This window comes from Cucurbita pepo, unplaced genomic scaffold, assembly GCF_002806865.2.
Source record: "Cucurbita pepo subsp. pepo cultivar mu-cu-16 unplaced genomic scaffold, ASM280686v2 Cp4.1_scaffold000329, whole genome shotgun sequence".
Taxonomy (NCBI): domain Eukaryota; kingdom Viridiplantae; phylum Streptophyta; class Magnoliopsida; order Cucurbitales; family Cucurbitaceae; genus Cucurbita; species Cucurbita pepo.
The window spans coordinates 28,116-34,591 of record NW_019646572.1 but is presented as its reverse complement, the minus strand read 5'-3'; positions in this window follow the sequence as shown (position 1 = coordinate 34,591).

Genomic DNA, 6,476 nt, shown 5'->3' with positions numbered 1-6,476 from the left:
TAGAAAAATAGTAATAATATATTATGAACGTGACAAACTACCTAATGACCCCTGAAGATATGGATAATTACGAAACTTCCATTATGACAAGAATCAGAGGATCAACAGTGACCATCTACACAAAATCCATCGAATCTCGACTCTCAGCCTATTGGAGCAAAGATCTTAAACAAGATAAGGGGTTTGACCCATATCGAATCTCGACTCTCAACAGTGACCATCTCGACTCTCATTACTTGTGGATTCATAGACTAGTCGGATCAAAGTGGAATAAATTAATAAATAAGCATTTTATGAATTGAAATACCTTAACAAATCTTAATAATATAATTCATTAAAACTAATATACCGTATCAAATTTATATCGATTTATTATAATATCATAATCAAAACCCTCCAATTCATGGATATATCGATTTTTTATATTCATTTAGCTGGCCATGTGTAGCAAATATCATACAATTTGGTTTTATAGTTGAACATACAAATACCATGTTCAACCACTAACCACAAACATAGCGTATCATTGCATTTGGTTCTATCTCTAACATCCTTGTATATATCAAAGTAATGCGACCAGTCAGACCACTGGAAGGTGCAGTAAAACTGTGTTGAGCCCCAAAAGTTTGGTCGAAAACTAAAAGCGTAACCGCTCAAAGGTGGGAGATGATGGACTCCCAAGTCATCATCACCAGATTTGCAGTAAATAGTGAGCTGATCATGACTTCTTAGAACTTTTGTTATGTTTAATGTAATCGGTGGGTTTCAGAAGATTTTTCCATCGATGTTAGTAAATAGGGTAGAAAAGAACAATGACAACTGGAGAGACTGTGAAAGTGTTGAAAATGAATTCATATGGTAAATATGAGAATATTTGTGCTGAATTTTTTCCACTTTTATATGAGTAAAATTAGGTTCCATTGTCAATTACACCCACTAAAACTAAAGAAACATATTATTTTTATATTGGAATGGGTAACCACCACCATGTTAAGCTTGTATATTTTTTTATTTATTATTAGTAATATTTTAGTTATTTTCAAAACCACCAATGGGAACTATTGTTAACCATCTGTTGTTAGCAGTAACACCGGTTCTAAAGTGTAATGCAATGGTCCTTCAAATTTAAAGTTGATGAACAAGGATGATGTTTCAATATTTTATATTCTTGTTGTGAATGAAGGCAATTATGGACATGTTTGGTAACGAGTTCTCCTTCATTGTTTACAATAAAAATAGAACCAAGTTTGATAACGGATTTTTTAATTGAAAAATATAAATTTGAAACTCGTTAGGGGTCTTATGGAAACTCCATGAGAGAGTAGCATGAATGAGTTAAACAATACTGAGTAAGTAATTAATTCATGGGTGTTTAAAAAACTCAATTAATTTTTTTATTAATTATTCTATAATCTCTTAAAATAATTAATATTTTTATTAATTATTGTATAATCTCTTAAAATAATTTTTTGAAGTATCTAGAGGGTGATTTTTCAAAATATATATTGAGATTGAATTAAAAAAAAAATGTAATTCAATGTTTTAAAATAAATAATTAGATTTTTTTAATATATTAACATTTTATTTTTATTAAAAATAAAATTTAAACAAATGACCGGGCCTTACCCAACCTAACACAAATATTCATTGGTGTGGGTTGATTCTATTATTTAATATGGGTTGCTTAGGTTAAAAAATTTACAGTCAAATAATGGAACTGGATCTAAAAAAATGTCTCAACAAAACCTAATGCAACCCATGAACACTCCATAGTGTGCAATTACGATATCATACTATGAGAGTTACACTCATCACAATAATGTCAAAAAATATTAACCCCGATTTAGTTTTTTTCACCATGTGGTTCTTATTAAGATTTCAACTTTAAGCAGAGAATGACGATGATTCGATACATTTAGCAGAAGACATTGGGGATGCTGTAATCCTCAGCGTGGATAGTTCGATTGAATCTTGGATTTTGGATTCAGGTGCGTCTTTTCATTTGTATCCAAATGAAGAGTTGTTTCGAAATTTCAAGTCTGGAAGTTTCGAGATGTGTATCTTGCCAACAACAAAGATTTGAAGATCGAAGTAAAAGGGGATGTCTACATAAAAACTCCGAAAGGAAATTAGTGGACATTAAAGGATGTTAGATATATTCCTAGTCTCAAGAAGAACTTGATTTCTATTGGTCAGTTGGATAGCACAGGTTATGCAACAAAGTTTTGTAATAGTTCGTGGAAGATTGTGAAGGGTGCTATGGTGGTAGCACGTGGCACAAAATCTGGAACTTTATACACCACTACAGGGTGTATGAATAGTGCTGCTGTTGCTGAAGTGTTTCAAATTGAAGTATATGACACAATAGACTTGGACATAGCCAGAAGGAATTTTTGGAAGGTCTGAAATCTGTTGATATGAGTTCTTGTGAGAACTGCGTTATGATCAAACAGAAACAAGTTAGCTTCACAAAGTCTGCCACATAATTGAAGAAAAGTACCCAGACAACGAAGCCAGTGGGAGTTGAGGTTGAGTTGCAGAATAATTCATAGAGTGATGTTGTAGCAAATACTCGAGAAACTCCTGAGACTGTTGCTGACAAACTAGAGGTGAAGCAAGTGGGAGCTGAGGTTGAGTTGCTGAAAGATTCATATAGTGATGTTGTAGCGAATACTCAAGAAACTTCTGAGACTCTTGCTGAGGAACCAGTGGTGAAGCAAGTTGGAGTTGAGGGTTTAGTGACTTGAGCCCTTACAATTTACATGAGCTCTGTCATCCTAGCTTAATTTACATATTCAAAATACAATTCTTAATGTACATACAAATAATTAGATGAAAGTGGAAATCCATATTCATCAATAATGTGATGAAAATGGAAAAAGTGAAAATAATAAAAGTGGGAAAAGTGAAAATAATAAAACAAAAGATAGAAGACAAACAAACATGATGAGATATGTGAGGAAATATGTTTCATCTTGACATATTTCACCTGCGATTTATTTTTTATTTTTTACAAATAGTTTAACGACTATTCAGTCATTGATGATGATATTTATAGAGGTGGTTGAGAATCCAAGAATGGATCATTAAGATCACAAATCGTGTCTTCCTCTTCTTCTTCTACAATAGAAGGAGAAGATGTCGAACCGACTGATGCGGCCTCTTGAAGATGCTTTTGAAAATCAGCTTCCGAAGTTGTCTGAGCTAATGCAGCGAGTAGCTTCGACTTTGAATTAAGGAATTCGGAGGTCCTCTTCTTGGATAAATCCTGAAGGTGGCAATTCTCTAATAGCCAGACCTTTACCGCTTTGATATCTGCGTGGGTATAAGTATATTTATCCCACCATTTGATTTTAATAGTTTTGAAGACCTGTTTTATTTGGTCTTCCGTTTCTTTTATTTGAAAATTCCAAGTTAAAATCCAAGGAATTTGAAAGTATACGCAAAAGCGCATGGTTAATGAAAATGGGGTTTTGAATATATTTTGAATAAAGTAGTGGAAGTGTTCCTCTATTGGAACGGGGAATATATCCTTGGCTGATCCAAAGATTTTCCACCCTTTGATGAACCAAAATGAACAATGAATTTTATAAGCATTCTGACAAAATTGGATAAACCATGAGTGCTCATAATTTTGATACCAAATTACATTGAACCATGCCATCTGATAGTGTATGTATGAGTAGGAGTGAGGAACAAACGGTTTTGAAAAGTCTTTTCAGTGTACGGATCTTGATTCCAGTACGTCGGATTCATGACTTTGAAAATTTTTAACTTTGAGTACGTGATTTTTGAAGGATCATTGCAACTCGGAATATGAGTAATTTCGACGGATTTTGTGTCGACTAAAATGAATTCATAAAACCGTCTGGTCTTATGAAGATCTTCTGGGATATAGAAGAATCCCGATGGATAGGCTTTCTTGACAACCTCGCTGATTTTTGGGTCGTCGTATTCTGGTTCTACCAAGGCTTCTGGTATAGACACAGATTTTTGAAAATAGGTCCTGATTTCAGGAACTGGAGAAAATCGAACGGGAACAACCGCGTCCGAGTAGGTTGAGGGGATAGAAGGTCACTTTGAAGTGGAAGAGACAGTAGGTCTCGATGGAGTAGCGGCAGATGGCCGTGTTGAAGAGGCAGAAGGCCTCGTCGTAGTGATAACCTCCGCTTGTTTTTTAGAAAGCTTTGCTCTAGACCTTGCCACTAATGTGAAACCAGCATCCATTGCGTAGCTATCGGACGTCATTGGAGTAGGTGTGTTTGAAGAAGCAATGGGCTTCTTCCCTTTTTCTGTTGCTTTCTCACCGGTCATCACTAGGAGAAGGAGGTTGGCTAGGGAGAGTTTTTCTTCGAGAGTAAGAACTCTCTTGAGAGGTAATCTGCCAAGGGGTTTTCGACCCCTTTTATAGGCAAAATTTGGAAGTCGAAGCAAGATAAAATGGCTTGCCATCTAGCAAAACTTTGTTTAGACACAAGATTCTTGACATCTTTTTCTAAAACAAATTTAGATGCCCTTGAATCTATTTTGATAACAAAGCTTTTGTTAATTAAATCGCTTTGACATTTTTGTACTCAAAGTACTATTGAAAGTATTTTTTTCTTCACTGTTGAGTAATTTTTTTGAGTAGAATTCCATATTCCCGAATGGAAACGGACAATGGATTCTTTCTTGTCAAGAGACTGTTTCAGGATTCCTCCATATCCAATATTGGATGCGTCGGTCTCCACTATTAAACTAGCCCTTAGGTTTATCAGCGATAAACACGGAATTGACTTGACAAGGGATTTGATTATTTGGACTGTTTTGGTGTGTTCTTCGTTCCAGGGCTTTGGATTCTTTGAGCCTTTCAAAAAGTGGCTTGCAAATGGGTCTGATATTTTGAAGGAAATCAGACACATAATTGAGACATCCCAAAAATCTTTGTAGTTGGGTTTTATCACTAATTTGGTCCGAAAATTTTGAGGCAAACTCAATGGATCTTTGAATGGGTTTGATGAGACCCAAATGAATTTCAAATCCAAGAAAACGGATCTTTGTTTGAAAAAGTTTAATTTTTGGTTTAGACACAACTAAACCGCTTCTTTTGACTATCGTAAAAAATGTTTGAAGATGCTTGAAGTGTTGATCGATGTTTTGAGAAAAAATCAGAACATCATCAACATAAACAATTGAAAAGTCTTGAAAAGGATTGAAAATATCATTCATAATCTTTTGAAATTCGGATGGAGCGTTTTGTAACCCAAATGGCATAACGTTCCATTCGTATTGTCCGAAAGGGACATTGAAAGCCGTTTTGTACTTGTAATTTTCTGAAATCTGGATTTGCCAAAATCCTGATTTCATATCAAATTTTGAATATACTTTTGCATTTAAAATTCTTTGCATTAAATCTGATTTATTTGGAATTGGATATCTAATCCATTCCAAAACCTTATTAAAGGGTTTGTAGTTTATTACCAGTCGTGGGATTCCACGTTCCTTCTCTACCTCGTTGTTGACGTAAAAAGCCGCACATGACCGGGGCTCTTTGATGGCCTAATAAGACCCTTCTGCAAAAGATCATTGATTTCTGCTCTGTAGAATGTTAGTAATTCCTTATTCATTTGAATAGGTCGAGCCTTCGTAGGAATATTTTTCTCCTCGAAGTTTTTGACATAAGGAAGATTAACTATGTGTTCTTCCTATTCCAAAAGGCATTAGGGATAGTTGAACAAATCTCCCTTTCTATTTGAGTTTGTAAAGTTTTGATTTTAGACTGGACGCTCTTACTTTGAATCTGTTCTTTTATTCTTTTGAATGAAATTTCTTCCTCAAAAAAGAAATTTGTTTTTGTTTATAATTTCATACATTTATTGATTGAATAATTGTATTCTTTTGAAGGTTATTTATTTCACTTATACTTGTAGGAGAAAGAAAATTAAATTTTATCTTTTTTCCTAGGGCTTTTGACTCTAACCACTTTTCAGTTATTTTATAAGGGTATAATTGAGTAAGGAAAAGAGTACCTAGGATTAGTTCTTTTCCTAGGTCGTTTACGAAAAGGAAGGAATTTACGAAGCAAATTCCGTCATTACAAACATGGACTTTAGATAATTTGTAATTAATTTTGAGTCTATAGTTATTTGCACCTCTAAGGCCTAGTTTTTTCAAAATACTTGGTAGGTATTAAGCCTTCCTGAATGCAATTTTGATCGGCTCCAGTATCTATGAGAGCCTTTAGTGTGATTTTGAAATCATAAAATTTTAAGGTAACGAGAGCGTACCATTTTTGATATTGAGAAGTGGTGATGGCTCCAACGAAGGAACTTTGAAAGTCATCCTCATCCAGGTTTGGTTGCGCCGTTTCCTTTGGTTTGGGCAGCCCTTCCTGAAGATTGAGAACTTCTTGGCGAAGCATATAGGATTCTGACCTGGTTTCAGATCTTAATGCCTGTACTTCTTGTTTGAGATTATTAATCTCTCTTTGTAGGTCT